The following is a 17,533-nucleotide window of genomic DNA, read 5'->3' on the forward strand; positions in this document are numbered from 1 at the left end:
GGTGGATCGGTGCTGCGAGGGACTCAATGGTGGCCACACAACCGCTCTCGCTTTGTTATTGGATTTTTAATTTATAAGTAGTTTTATTTGGGTATTTTTATGTAATAAGGCCTCTATAATTTTAATTTTAATTTTGGGGTTTTATTTATTTATATCTGCTAGTAGTAGGATGCGAGTTTTCAAAAGATGTGCATGATTTACCAAAATACTACGAATATGCAAAACCATTTCAAAAGCTTCCGCGATAAACAAGATTTTGGAATTAATAAGTTTTAAAGTGAATACTTTTTTATAGTGACGTAGGTTTTAAATCGTTTTCTAATTCACACAAATAGGCTAATTAAACATTGGACTTTTCAAACGAAATCACGTTTTACGAGAAACACTTTAATGTGACATCGCCAAATTCAGCCATAATATCTAGGCTGGGTTTAGAGTGTTACATTTAGTTGTATCAGAGCTAGGTTACAAAACTCGGCTGTGGATTTGGGTTTCTTCCAAAACTCAAAATTTTAAAAAAACTATTTTAAATGATTTGAAGTATTTTGAAATGTTATTTCTGAATTTGTGGTCTACCGAGTCTCCACGCCGATCCTGTAAGTTCTCTCTGAAAACTGTATTTTGATTTTGACTGAAACTGCCATAGGTAGTATTATGAAGACTACTGTAGGTAGTATACTGATAACCATAATTTATACATATTTTTACCCCATGTTTAACGCATTTTATGGATGATTTCCTATTAGAATTGGTGAATTCGATGCTTCTAATGCTTTAATTTCATGTTTTATACTTAGGAGACCATAGGAGAGCGAAAGGAATGAGAAACGGGCCAAAACCGGAGAAAATGGGCTAAAGTACGAAATCAACACAGCTTGGACCACTTCACATGGGCAGACCATACGGCTGTGTCAAATTGGCAGGCTCGAGCACGGCCTGAAGTAATCGCACACGGGTGTGTCCCTGTCGAGCCCAAGTTGAGTCCAATTCGGAAAAGGCTAATTTTGAGGGCTCTTAGGCTTTCCAAAGCCTATAAATACACCTTAGAGGAGGAAGAAAAGGGGGGCACACAATAGGGAGTAAGGAATTACTCCAAGGAAGCCGATTAATCCATCTTAGAAGCCAGATTCACTTCAAGACTGAAGATCTCTCCTCAATTTCCCTTTTAGGAGTTTTGGGTTTTCTTTATGTTTTGTATTCTTTATTATTCTGAGATGTTTTCTTATTTAGTTACGAACTAAAACCCCTAAATACCTAAGGGGAATGAAACCTAAGATGAATCTTGTTATTATTTTCTGAATTGTATGATAGATATTTAACTTGTTCTTAATTATTTGTTCTTAATTCTTATTTTGATATCCCAAGATTCTGATTTAAGATAAGCTCTTATTCAGAGGAGGAATAGACCCTGTCTAAGAGTACATTTTTCATAATTAAGCGGAGTTGATTGCACTCCTAGACATAGGGTGACAAGATTTTGCCAGATTAGGGTAAAACCTAATAAGGGGATCCATAGATCGAGTGAATGCAACCCTAGGGTGTTAATTAGAGAAAGGTCTCAATTATTCAATATAGGGATTAGACATTATTAGTCTTGAATAGGAATAATAACATAACTTAGGGATCTATACGGAACAAGTTAAATGAATAAATCGTCCGATTCGGAGCAAGAATAACAAGTATAGTCTAGGTGGATTTTTCATTAGGTATTGTCTTAATTCAATCAATTTTCCCAAAAGCAATTCCCCAATTCCATTCTCTGTGAATTCTTAGTTTAGATAATTAGTTAGTTAAAACAAAAACCTCTTTATTCTTAGGCTAGATAATAAAAAGACAGCCATTACTAGTACTTTTAGTTCCTTTGGGTTCGACAATCTGATCTTGCTCAAACTATACTACTGTTCGATAGGTACACTTTCCTACATCACGATAATAGTAGTTTCAAGAGCGATTAATTATAAATATTTAAAACCTATCACGAAATCATGCGATCATATACCGTACTGCAAACTCTTTAGTAGTGTATGCTGAAACTGTAGCAAAACCAGTAGACACCAATAGACACTAAGTTGTGCGAAAACAAAACTCTATACTTTTGATATTTTCTCCATAAAATATCTGTTAATAAATAACTGAAACTATAAATTGATCTGCATAAAACTATTAACAAAGATAAAATACGATTAGACAGTGAGCACAAGTGGTACTCACGGACTGGTACAAGAGGCTACAGCAGAGGCCGTGGAGGGGCTTGAGTTGTGTCCTCGTCGTCTGGAAATATGCCTAATCTGGAGGTGAGGATTGGATTGATGCACTGTCCCAGTCTATCTATAGACTGTACTAAAAACACTAAAGTTAAATGTGGTAGTGCTTTAGATCTAGAGCGTGCAGCAGGAGCATAGTGGTCTAGTTTATGTTATACGACTGATCTGATAGTTGGAAATTTCGAGGATGAAATTTAATTAAGGAGGGGTGAATTGTAACGCCCTGAATTTTGGGCCTAGAAGTATTAAGTGTTGAGCATGGGAATAGTTAGGAGGCTGCACATAAAAGTTTAGGTGTGCAAAAAAGTGACACAAAAGTACGTCTGGCTTAGTGGTTGTGTGCTCTACAAGTGTCTGAGAAGTCATGGGTTCAAGCCTTGGCTTCCACAAAAATTTTCCTTTTTAAGGATAAAACCCCTATCTTTGGCCAATAGGGTTATAAGTTTATTTTGGTAAAAACATTACAGAATGGGCTTGCTGCCCTAGTAGATAGTGGCGTGTAGAGTGTGCTGGTGGTTTGAGGTTCGAATCCCTGCCTGTGCAAATGGAGATTATTTTTACTGTTGGCCATGGGAGGAAACTGTGTTTGACCAAGTGATTGAATAAGTTTGAATGGGGGTTGTTGTGGCATAATATTTTGGAGGATATTGGGGAAATTTTTCAGTTCTGAAGGGATTTCGATAGGTGGGATACCAGTTGAGGATTTTGGGGAGAAAAAGAAGGAATTTGAGTGTAGAAGGGGTATGGTGCCGAATTTGGAAGGGAGGATTCCTCAAAATTTCTTTTTTTTTTTTGTTTTCTGCTTGGTCTTTCACTTTGAAAAATTTATTGGAAACATTTTCTCTCTTAGTCGAATGCTTCTTCTATTGTCCCTTTTTTTGTCATTTCTTTCTTCTTCTCTTGTTGAATTTGTGAAGTGTATGTGTCGGTGAACCTTTGTCCTTTCAATTTTGACATTTAGTTTTCACGCCAGTCCCTTCTTCCTCTTTCTTTGCTGAATATTTGTTCGATCCCTTTTACTGTATTGCATTGTGGATGAGTTTTCCCCACATTGCTCTTTTTGGCTAAACCTTTTCTATTCTCTACCCCTCTCTTTCTTTTCTATATTGCCGAACCTTTTTTCTTCTTAGGGAATTTCTATTTTCTCTTTCTCGGTTCTTAGGAAAGGTTTTCAAGCACTCATGGGCATCAATTGGAGACTTATTGAAGGTGGGAGGTAACTCACTTTTGGGTAGCCTTGATGCGAATTCATTATGGATTGTTTTTATTAATATGATATCACGGGTTTGTAAGTACCATTGTAGGTTGATGCTGTTTTGTGTTGACTTCTTAGGCTTTTTAAGTTCGATTGTAATCACTCAGCTATAGATATGACTATTAGTTCTCTTATTGGTATAGGTCAATCTTTTTAAACACCCAGTTCCTCGACGGTTAGGTGTTGGGGGTGCATCAAATCAACTAAGGTAAGCGTTTAAGAATTGAAGAGAGAGTAGTGATATTACTCGTTTTGGGTCTTAATTAGTATTTTACTCGGAATATTGGATGCAGGTGTTCTTAGGACTACGTTGGTAGTGAAACAAAACAAGGTGTGTAAAATACTACCTCTACTCATAAATCGACAAAAGCCGAAATAGATGACCGACGACACTACATGAGCATGCGCTGGCTCGTGCGATAATCCGAACGCGTAAAACGTGGGCATTTGATTGTAGGGGCCACCATGAGTGTATTCATGGGCTTAGACCATTCTGGGCCATGATAGGCCGAAATGGGTCGTATAGGCCCCACAGGTTTGTGGGCCCCACACGGGTAAAATACACAGACGTGTGGAGATTGTGGGCCAGGGTGTTTAGTTTACACGGCCAAGGCCATTTCATGGCTAATTGGGCCACGCAGGCGTGTGGGCTCACATGGGCCCGCATTAAGGGCCTTGAGCCCATTTTCACGGTTTGACTGTTAAGGTTGAACGGGTCGTCTGAGACGACTGTGACCTTTTGTTGGGTCGGTAAGCCTACCTGAACCCTTATGAGATAAAATGATTGTTTTGCCCTTATGTGATAAAATGACGATTTTGCCCTTATGAGGTAAAATGATGGTTTTGCCCTTTTATGGAAAAATGACTGTTTTGCCCTTATATGATAAAATGACGATTTTGCCCTTATGAGCTAAAATGACGGTTTTGCCATTATGTGGCAAAATGACTGTTTTGCCCTTATGTGATAAAATGACGATTTTGCCCTTATGAGGTAAAATGACAGTTTTGCCATTATGAGTAGAATGACAATTTTGCCCCTATGTGATGTATGTGTATATTTTAGCATGCTAATTGTAAACTGTATTGAGTACATGTTTAATATTATGATATGACATTGCATGTTGCATGATGCATTGCATGGGGATGGGGTTATATCAGCTCTGCTGCAAATCATTGATGGCTCTAAGCCTATTATAATGGCAGCTCTGTTACAAATATTGTTTAGTGCCGTAACCGGTGCTAATTCTGGAGTGTAGGGATGTGTGGGTTGATTGTATCCCCACATGAAGCGTAGGGTTGGACGGAGATGGAGTGTAGAGGCTGGATGGGTAGGATTTGCATACTGTTTACTGTAACTGCACTGATTATTGTTACTGCACTATTTATTGTTATTGCAATGAGCCAAGGCCCAAACACATGACTATTTCCATATTAAAATGGGCTAAAGCCCAAACTGATGTTGTCACTGTTACTAAAAGGGCTTAGGCCCAGACTGTGTTTATTTTCTAGATGTTTTATTTTATGGGATTACACACTGAGTTTTCGTAAACTCACCCATCTATTTTAACTGTACAGGTAATACCCAGTCTTAGGCGGATTGGTGCTGCGAGGGACTCAAAGGTGGCTACACAACCGCTCTCGCTTCCTTATTGGATTTTTAATTTATAAGTAGTTTTATTTGGGTATTTTTATGTAATAAGGCCTCTATAATTTTAATTTTAATTTTTGGGTTTTTTTTTATCTGCTAGTAGTAGGTTCCAAGTTTTCAAAAGATGTGCATGATTTACCAAAATACCAAAAATATGCAAAACCATTTCAAAAGCTTCCGTGATAAACGAGATTTTGGAATTAATAAGTTTTAAAGTGAATACTTTTGATAGTGAAGCAGGTTTTAAATCATTTTCTAGTTTACAAAAAGAGGCTAAATAAACATTGGCTTTCCAAATGATATCACGCTTTACGAGAAACACTTCAATGTGACATCACCAGATTCGACCATAACATCTAGGCCGGGTATGGGGTGTTACAGAAATTTTAGATGCAGGGGACACACGGCTGAGCAACATGCCCAAGGGGCTGACCGTATGTCACACACGGCCTAGACACATGCCCGTGTGTCTACCCGTGTGGACCTTTTTGGAGGCTATTTTCCAATCCGTTGATCACCCTCAATCACTCATACATTCAAACACACGTTACAACATGCAACATGACATATTTATACACTCTAACATTCCACACCATGGCACTTTCACAGCTTCATAATGTCATCTTATTGCACCCTCATTTGTTATACCATTTAGAGGTATTCCACACCCATTTCATGCATTATTAAACTTGTTACCATAACCTTAAATTTATGTATTCATGCACATAGTCATTTTAAGTCATTAGGTCATCCTTTAACCTTTAACACTTAATCTACACTTTACCATACATTCATCAATCAACAACATACTCTACCATCAAGACACTCACACATGCATGTGTGGGTAATTAGATTACAACCCAAATGATCAAATATGAGCCATATCACATGGCCATTACAAAAGAATCATCATCATTATAGGCCTTCACAAATAGGCTAAATAACATGACACATATCACAAAATGACCAAGTTCTTATACATGATATACTTAAAATAATAATTTCACTATACCCAATAGTCTTTTGATAGTGTGATCAAATACTCTGACAGCTTCCAATCCCCGAGCTAGCTTGGCGGAACTACAAAGAATGGAAAAGAGAGGGGAGTAAGCATTAAAGCTTAGTAAGTCCACATACAAATAATATGTGATAGTGGTAAACAAATAACATGCATAAACATGACAACATATACATAAAGATTATTCTTCATTCAAACCTCTACACTTACTCATCATATGCATATACATATTTGCTCATCTTAAATCGATCTTTATCAAAGCATTACTCATAGGTGTAATGTATGTACCTGTACTCATCGTAGAGTATCAATAACCATACCTCTTTCATATGCCCTCCTCGGCACTTTCATTACAATCGTTACATTACCCGTTGAGCACTCGAAATACTATTGGATATGCAGAGACCTTGCCCATAAGTGTAACACCCCTCGCCCATGCCCGACGTCGGGATAGGGTTCGAGGTGTTACCTGACTCAAACTCAATCAATCACACAAAAATCATGCCGTAAAATTTCAATCAATTTAAAAATTTTGTTTTCACATGCAATCTGTCCCATATATGGGCTTACGAGGCCCAAAACATACATTCAGGGTGGTTCGGGACCCAACCGATAACTCATGAAAAACTTAGAAAATCTCTTGCATTAAGGCTTCACACGCCCGTGTGGGGATAGAGCACACGCCCGTGTCCCGAACCTGTGTCCAAAAACCTAGACATTCTGCCAAAACCACACGACCAAGGCACACGCCCTCGTCCTATGACCGTGTCCTTCACACGGCTAAGACACATGGCCGTGTCTCTTGCCCGTGTACTACTACCATGCATACTGACTAGAAAAACTTAGGTGCAGGGGACACACGGTTGGAAAACACGCCCATAGGGGCAAACTGTATGTCACACACAGTCTAGACGCATGCCCGTATGTCTACTGGTGTGGACAATTACAAGGCTATTTTCCAAGCCATTTGTCACCCTCACAACGTGTGCACACATACTTATCCAATAACATACAACATGGCATAAATGAGCTCTTAAACATCTATGAACATGTTATGCTCAAGTCATTTTTGTATGCAATAAATATCATAGAATTTGCTCACATCATTACCACATACTAGTCATAACTATCATTACATCACAAACCTCATGTCCATCACTAAGCATACATAATCATTTCTACAAACCATTCATGAGGCATTATTAACTATTTACCAATCACCTAATCTTGCATCAGTTACTAACTCATCAATGAATCTCATTTCAATCTCTAGGCATACATGTTATAAGCCACATCACAAGAGATAGTATCATACATATATATGAATAAACATTTAGGCCCACAACATCATTAGCCAACATAGGCCAATTCACATGGCTACAACACTTTATCAATACAAGCCAACACCTTTTGCTAAATCATAATATCACATACTCAACCTTAAAACCCTATACATGCCATAAACTTGAAACACTAGGATTTACTTACACCAATAGCGTTAACTCGACAGTGTGATAATATCTCTGACGGCCTCCAACCCGAGCAAACCTGGCAACCCTAGAGAACATGGGAAAGAAGGGGGGTAAGCTTTATGCTTAGTAAGTTCATATGAAAACAATTAGCAACTCATTTACATGTTTTATCAATGTTTACAACATATACTCAAATTCACGACAAGCTGTCTTCCTGAGCAATAGTCACTAAATTATTTATATCTAGAGCTACGAAACTCCAAATTAAGTTCCGTTAATTTTCCCTGAGACTAGACTCATATACCTTTCTACCATAAAATTTCTAGAATTTTTGGTTTAGTTAATTAGTACAGTTTATTCCTCAAAGTTACACCTGATTCACTATCTGACAGTTCAGACCCTTCTACATTAAAGTTCAATTATCTCATAGCACGAGACTCAAATAATGTTCTCATCTTATCTTGAAAATAGACTCATTAAGTATTATAAGCATATAAATCATAACTCATAACCATTTTTGTACAATTTATAATGATTTTCTAAAATCAGAACAGGGGATCTCGAAGTCATTCTGACTCTATCCCATGTAACTTTGAATATCTCATTATAGGAAATTCTTTTGCTTACATGGTTTCTTTTATAAGAAACTAGACTCAATAAGCTTTATTCTCATATTATATTCAGCTTTTAACTCATTTTCCACTCTTTTTAGTGTATTTTCAAAGTTACACTACTGTAGTAGCTCAAATTTGTCAAGGCTAAGTTACTCATAAGCTTAGTGTACATACTTGTACAACTTGTAACATAACTCAAGTACATACCTGTACCAACTCGTATTAAAGTATATAATCATACCTTATTTAACATGCCCTCCTTAGGGCTCTCATAACATCATCCATTTCATTACCCGTTGAATACTCGGGATGCTAAAGGATGTTCGGAATTATCATACGCCGAATAGAATGCCCAAGGCAATGTCCCTCACATAGTTTTACATGGATCCATATATCGTTGCCATATCCCGGATATGGTCTTATACGAGGTTTCATGTTAGTACTGATGCCATGTCCCGGACATGGTCTTATACTAGCACACATATCATCACCTTTTTATTGAATCCTCATAAGTCAATTCCAATAGAGGCATACATCCACATTTTGTACAATATCAAGTAGTAAGCACATCATAATGAAACTGAGCATCACTTTTATACAAAATTCTAATATTTTAGGTCATATACTTAATGCCATAACAATAAAGAATTTTAATTCAAGCATGATATTGCATTATCGTTACCATACGAACTTACCTCGATACGACAAAGGTGAAAAGGACGTAATCATCCATTAATCAATTTCTTTATGTTCTAAGTCCAAATCTTGATTTTCAACATTAGCAAGGGATGTAAGTGGCTGATATTTCAAAGCTTCAAAACTCGTTTCTTTGCTGCATATTTTGGTGGAGGAGAAGAGAAAAATGAGAACTTTTTTTTTGATTTGTTAATAATAAAACTAGTCAAAATTGGTGACCAACTTCACCTAATTTTGACTTTTCAACAATTTTTGTCCCCCATGACCGGTCATGCTTCATTTAGGGGTCTAATTTCACTTTAAAGTCCCCCAATTTAAGACACAAATCAATTTAACACCTTAGGCATCAAAACACAACTTTTACTTTTTACGCAATTTAGTCCTTTTTCAAAATTGGACTAGAAATCGCTAAAATTAACTTACCAAAATTTACATGCACTTATAAAATTATATTATAACACATAAAGTAATACTAAAATAATTTTCTCCGGCCTCAGAATAGTGGTTCCAAAACCACTGTTCCGACTAGGCCCAAAATGGGGCTGTTACAATGAGTGCCACATATATAAATGTAGCCGAAGCTACCACATAACATGTAACACATCCATAATGAACTCAGACCTCTCAACGAGCTTGGATGTTATATGAATCACATCCATCATGAACATGGACCACTCAATGAGCTCAGATGCTTGCATCCATAATGAACTCTGACCTCTCAACGAGCTCTGATGCTATATACCTCACGAACCCAGACAACTCAACGAGTTCAGACTTTTTAGTTCCTAGTGACATGTCACTTGTATCCTAAACTATTCTTAAGGTTCAAACAGGGATTTTCCTCACTTACGTATAGTATCTCATACGGTAATCTCATATGGTCCTATAAAATGAGGACTCAACTTGCCTATTCTACTAAATCTCAAAACCTTCTTCCATTGTGATACTTTCAAGAACACTTTGTCTCCAAATTGATGCTCAATTTCTTTTCTTTTCAAATCCGCATATGACTTTTGTCTATCCGACGCCACTTTCAAACAATCACGAATTACTTTCACTTTTTCCTCGGTTTCCTTAATCAAATCTATCCCATGGATCTTATTCTCCTTAATTTCAGTCCAATACAACGGTATACGGCATTTACGTCCATACAATGCTTCATAAGGTGCCATCTTCAAACTCATCTGATAGCTATGTTCTAGCCAAATTCAGCCAAAGGTACCCAACTACCTTGAAATTCAAGAACACAACATCTAAGCATATCTTCAAGTGTCTTAATTACTCTCTTGAATTTTCCATCAGTCTGTAGATGAAAAGCGGTACAAAAATTTAGCTTTGTACCCAAAGCTTCTTGTAACTTCTTCCAAAACTGCAAAGTAAACCTCGGATCCGTATCTGAAATAATCGATAAAGGTACTCTATGGAGTCTCACAATCTCAAAAATATACAGTTCGACTAACTTATCAAGTGAATAATCAAAGCGTACCGGTATAAAATGAGCCGACTTAGCCAGTCTGTCAACCACTACCCATACAGCATCTTTCTTTCTCGGCGTTAACGGCAAGCCTGTCACAATGTCCATAGTAATCTGTCCTATTTCCACTCGGGAACTAAGATAGGCTGAAGTAAACCTGAAGTTACCTGGTGTTCGGCCTTTACTTGTTGGCAAATCAATCAGCTCGACACAAATTCGGATATATCTCTTTTCATGCCATTCCACCAATACATTTTCTTTAAATCATTACACATTTTTGTGCTACCCAGGTGAACCGACATACCTCCGTTATGAGCCTTATTCAAAATAGCCTGAATCAACTCAGCATTATTTGGGACACAAATCCTTCCACAGAACCTCAGACAACCATCAGGATCTCTCTGGAAATTTGATTCACAGCTCGACTCACACTGAGCTTTCTTATCTTGCAACTCTTTATCGGCTTCCTGAGCGTCACAAATCTATTGAAGAAAAGTCGGTCTAGCTTTTAACTCTGCTAGAATAGCACCATCATGAGATAGGGCTAGCCGTGCGTTCATAGCTGTCAAAGTAAATAAAAACTTTCTGATTAGGGCATCGGCAACTACATTTGCCTTACCAGGGTGATAATCTACCACAAGTTCATAATCTTTTAACAATTCAAGCCATCTTGGTTGCCTCAAGTTCAAGTCCTTTTGAGTCATTAGATATTTAAGACTTTTATGGTCTGAATAGACATAGCATCTCTCCCCGAATAGGTAATGTCGCCAAATCTTCAAAGCAAATACAGTAGTTGCTAACTCTAAATCGTGCGTAGGATAGTTCTTCTCATGGGGCTTCAGTTGCCTCGAAGCATAAGCTGCCACTTTTCCTTCTTCCATAAGTACACAACCTAGTCTTTTCAAAGATGCATCACTGTAAATCACAAATTCTTTCCCTGATTCCGATTGTACTAACACTGGTGCCTCTGTTAACAACGCTTTCAATTTCTCAAAACTCTGCTGCCATTTCTTTATCCATTCGAACTTAATGTCTTTTTGTAGCAAACTTGTCATTGGGGTGGCTATCACCAACAATCCTTTCACAAACTGTCTATAATAACCAGCTAAACCCAAAAATCTCCTAACTTCGATTACGTTCCTTGGCGTTTCCATTCGACAACAGCAGAAATCTTACTGGGATCAACTCGTATACCATCCTCGGAAACAATGTGGCCTAAAAACCCAACCTCTTGAAGCCAAAATTTTCTTTTTCTAAACTTGGCATATAATTGTTTATCCTTCAGAGTTTGTAAAATAGTTCTCAAGTGCTCTGCATGCTCTGCCTCATCTCTAGAATAAATCAGAATATCATTGATAAACACCACAACAAACTTATCTAAATATGGCTGAAAAATTTTGATCATTAAATCCATAAACACGACAGGAGCATTCATTAACCCAAATGGCATAATAAGAAAGTCGTAGTGGCCATACCTCGTTCTAAAGGTAGTCTTAGGCACATCAGACTCTTTCACTCATAACTGGTAGTATCCGAACCTCAAGTCTATCTTAGAGAACCACGTCGCTCCCTTCAGTTGATCAAACGACTCATCAATCCTTGGAAGAGGATACTTATTTTTTATTGTCACCTTATTGAGTTGCCGATAGTTGATGCATAATCTCATGGAGCCATCTTTCTTTTTTCACGAATAGTACAGGAGCACCCACGGTGAAAAGCTTGGTCTCGTAAAACCTTTGTCGGTTAGCTTTTGCAACTGTGACTTCAATTCTTTCAGTTCAGTTGGGGCCATCCTATATGGAGCAATAGAGATGGGTGTCGTTCCTGGCATTAACTCAATTCCAAATTCCATTTCTCTAACTGGAGGCAAACCCGACAATTCCTCCGAAAATACATTTGCAAACTCGCACACAACAGGCATTGATTCGATTTTCAATTCAGATTCTTTTGTATTCAATATATATGCCAAATAAGCTTCATACCCCTTTCTCAAGTATCTCTGAGCAATCATTGAAGAAATCATCATTGACGACTTATCTGCATCATCTGATTCAACCTGAAGAATTTCACTATTTTTTACATTTCAATTCCATAACTTTCTGTCTACAATTCACTATAGCCTCATGTAGTGTCAACTAATCCATACCCAGTATGACATCAAATTTTTCAAACGGCAACAACATCAAGTCAGCCTGAAAACAATGATCTTTAACCATCAAAGGACATTTCTTACATACTTTATCAACTATCACATGCTTTCTTAACAGGTTTGACACCTTAATTACAAATTTTGTGGACTCAACAGGTATATTCATACTAGATGCCAATTTCATACACACATACGAATGAGTGGAGCCAGGGTCAATCAAAGCAATAACATTAGTATCATAGAGAGAAAATTTACCAGTGATCACATTAGGAGAAGTTGCCTCTTCGCGTGCACGTATGGCATAGGCTCTAGCCAGAGCCCTAACTTCAGACCTCACTACTGTATCTCGCATCACATTCTTACTACTGGACTCATTCCCAGCATTTCTCAAGGGTCTTCCTCTAGAAGCTGCGCCACTCAGTCTTGGACTCTGAATTTTTTCTTTCTCTATCCTTTCAAGACAATCTTTAATAAAGTGGTCTAGAGAACCACATTTAAAACAAGATCCTTCACTCACTCTATAGTTGCCAGTATAACACCTGCCACACTGTGGACATTCAACCTTGGAAGGTTTAGCGTTACGCACGCTTGCCACAGACATAGCCTAAGATCTAAAACTCGAATTCTGCTTCCTACGATTCCCGTATGAATGTCCAGTTGAAACATGAGAACGAGAATACATCTCTCTAGATTTCTTAGTCTAAGAAGGAAATGACTTACTCATGTACCTCTTCCTTGTATCTCTAGTATCAGACTTGGCCTTCTTCCTATCTTTAGCCAAGTCTTTGGCTTTACAAGCCCATTCAACAAGCACTACAAATTCTTTCAACTCAAGAATACCCACTAATGTCTTAATATCTTTATTGAGCCCATCTTCAAATCTTTTACACATCTTAGCTTCAGAGGGCACACACTCCCGAGCATATCTACTAAGCCTGACGAATTCTCTCTCATATTTACTAACTGTCATACGACCCTGTTTCAATTCCAGGAATTCCTTGCGCTTTTGTTTGATGAACCGTTCGCTAATATATTTCTTTCAAAATTCCTCTTGAAAGAATTCCCAAGTAACCCTCTCTAGCGAGCATTCTCCACCAGTGATACGTCGCATCTCTCAACAGGGATATGGCACATTTCAAGCACTCCTCGGGTGTACATGACAATTCTTCAAATACTTGAATCGAGTTCTCAAACCAGATCTCCACTCTTTCAGGGTCATCATTGGCATTTTCCCTAAATTCCTCAAAACCTTATTTTCGAATTTTATCAACAGGTGTTCTAGCAAATCTCATGAAATCCATATGTTGAGGCATCGCAGGTGGGAGTTGAGGATTTGGGGAAGGTGGGGGAGGTTGAGCATTCGAGTTCGTTCGAACGAACTCTGTGTACCATGTGTTCATCATGTAGAGAAAGGCCTCTCTGCCTCCTTCTCCTCTACTGACAGTTTCGAGCCTACTTTCAGATGGCATTGCTCCTTCCGCTAGAGCAGGCCCGTTACTTTCTACGTCATCCACCACTGCTCTGTCGGGATCCACTTACTATATGAAAACACATTTTAATATTGCCAGGAGTCGTCACACTATCATTACTTATATATATACATATGGCATGTATAGCTAGACTCAAATATGCTAGGCTAGTCTGAGAATCGAATAATTCTGATACTATTAAATGTAACACCCCATACCCATACCTCAGATCAAGATAAGGTACTAGGCATTACCGTACATAGACAGGGCATTTTCAAAACACATGGGTCATCAAATTTCATAACATATTAAAACAAATAAAAAAAATCATATTGTCCTTATTATGGACCTATGAAGTCCAAAACATACATTAAAAACAATCTAGGACTAAACTAAGAACTTAAGAGAATTCTAAGAAAATTTCTACGATTAAGCCCCACACGCCCGTGTGGAGGCAATGCACACGCCCGTGTGGAGGCAATGTACACGCCCGTGTGCTTTAGGACACGTCTGTGTCCATTACCCGTGTGGGATTTCTAAAAATTATTTTTCATTTCGAACCTACAGGAGTTTTCACACGGCTGAGCACACGCCCGTGTCCTTAGCCCGTGTCCCTCACATGGCCTAGACACGATCGTGTCCTCACCCATGTCCAAAAACCTAGACATTCTGTTTATGACGTCATTACTCATTTAGGGGCATACGGTCATGGCACACGCCCATGTTCTAGGCAATATCCATCACACGGTTGAGACACACAGCCATGTCTCTACCCGTGTCTTTCACACGGTTGAGACACATGACTAGAAACACGCCCAAGGGGCTGATCATGAGTCACACACGGCCTAGACACATGCCCGTGTGTCTACCCATGTGGACCTTTTTGGAGGCTATTTTCCAAGCCGTTGGTCACCCTCAATCACTCATACATTCAAACACACGTTACAACATGCAACATGACATGTTTATACACTCTAACATTCCACACCATGGCACTCTCACATCTTCATAACGTCATCTTATTGCACCCTCATTTGTTACACCATTTAGAGGCATTCCACACCCATTCATGTATTATTAAACTTGTTACCATAACCTCAAATTTATGTATTCATGCACATAGTCATTTTAAGTCATTAGGTCATCCTTTAACCTTTGACACTTAATCCACACTTTACCATACATTCATCAATCAACAGCATACTCTACCAACAAGACACTAACACATGCATGCATGGGTAATTAGATTACAACCCAAATGATCAAATATGAGCCATATCACATGGCCATTTCAAAAGAATCATCATCATTATAGGCCTTCACAAATTGGCCAAATAACATGACACATATCACAAAATGACCAAGTTTCTATACATGCCATACTCAAAATAATAATTTCACTATACCCAATAGTGTTTTTATAGTGTGATCAAATACTCCGATAGCTTCAGATCCCCGAGCTAGCTTGGCGAAACTACAAATAATGGAAAAGAGAGGGGAGTAAGCATTAAAGCTTAGTAAGTCTACATACAAATAATATGTGAAAGTGGTAAACAACTAACATGCATAAACATGATAACATATACATAACGATTATTCTTCATTCAAACCTGTTCACTTACTCATCATATGTATATACATACTTGCTCATCTTAAATCGATCTTATCAAAGCAAAAGCATTACTCATAGGTTTAACATACGTACCTGTACTAATCGTAGAGTATCAATAACCATACCTCTTTCATATGCCCTCCTCAAGACTTTCATTACAATAATTACATTACCCGTTGAACACTCAGAATACTATTGGATACGCGAAAACCTTGCACATAAGTGCCACATATATAAACGCAGCGTAAGCTACCACATAACATGTAACACATCCATAATGAACTCGGACCTCTCAATGAGCTTAAATGTTACATGAATCACATCCATCATGAAATCGAACCACTCAACGAGCTAAGATGCTCTCATCCATAATGAAATCGGACCTCTCAATGACCTCGGATGCTACATACCTCACGAACCCGGACCGCTAAACGAGTTCAGACTTCTTAGTTCCTATTGACATGTTACTTGTATCCTAAACTATTGCTAAGGTCCAAATGGGGTTTTTCCTCAGTTGCATATAGTATCTCCATCATACTTGCTCGTAACGTCATGGATAGCGACTATAATAATATTCATGCTTTCATAACAATCAGCAAGCATATAACTCATAATTACAATAAAAAATTTATTACAATATATTAAAGCATTAAAACATACTACAATGCCACATTATTTGCATATGTACTTACCTCGGTACAAAACGATGATAATCGAGCCTAGTCGTCGTATACTTTATTCTTTCCTCGATCAAGTCCCGATTCACGTTTTTCTTGATCTATAATACCAAATTTAACTTATTTACTATTCACATTGTTGAAATGGGTCCATAAATCATATTTTTACAAATTTCTATTTTGACCCTAAACTTTCACAGGTTTATAATTTAGCCCCTAGGCTCGTAAAATGAAATGCATGCATTTTCTTAATTACCCTAGCTTGGTCGAACCTCTTCTATGCTCATATCAGCCCATATTTTCTTTTAATTCACATTATTACTACTCACTTTTACACTTTTACAAACAAGTCCCTTGTTTAAGTGTTTTCACTAAAAATCACTTAATAAAAGATGTTCACCATGCATCAAACATTCATATTCCTCCATAAATCATAAAAATACAAGCATGTCATGCATGGGTCAATTTTCGTACATGAACGCTAGCTCAAAATATAGCTAGAAATGGGTAGATCATGTTACCGAGACTTTAAAAATACAAAGACCATTAAAAACGGGGTTAGAGAACACTTACTATTGAGCTTGGTAATGTTGAACAAAACCCTAGCTATGGTGTTTTGTGATTTTCAGTAGCCAAGGAGGATGATGGACACATTTTTGGTTTGATTTTCCCTTTTTATTCTTTTAATTACCTAATGACCAAAATGCTCTTAGGGTTTCTCTTTTCAATTTTTTTCTATGCATGTTCATTTTTGTCCAAAATTTTAAAAATTGGTCAAATTGCTAATTAGGACCTTCTAATTCATAATCTAATACAATTTCATACTTAAAGTTTCTAGAATGCAAGTTTTGCTCTTTATTCAATTTGGTCCCTAAAGTGCAATTAGACTTTTTATGCATAGAATTTCTTCATGAAACTTTCACACAAGCATGCATTCATAACATAAATCTCATAATAATCATAAAATAATTATTTCTATCTCAGATTTGTGGTCTCAAAATGTGACAGCCCAAAATTGACCCTAGACGGGATGTGGTTTCGGGACCACAAAACCGAGGCATAAAAATAATTTAAAATTTATTGTGATGCCTATGATATGTGTTAAATTGTGTGTGACATTTTGATGATTTGATTTAGTGTTATAAAGGTGAATTTCACTAGAAAGGACTTGTGTGAAAACTTAGA

The sequence above is a fragment of the Gossypium arboreum genome, chromosome 12 (genome assembly GCF_025698485.1).
Source record: "Gossypium arboreum isolate Shixiya-1 chromosome 12, ASM2569848v2, whole genome shotgun sequence".
Classification (NCBI taxonomy): Eukaryota; Viridiplantae; Streptophyta; class Magnoliopsida; order Malvales; family Malvaceae; genus Gossypium; species Gossypium arboreum.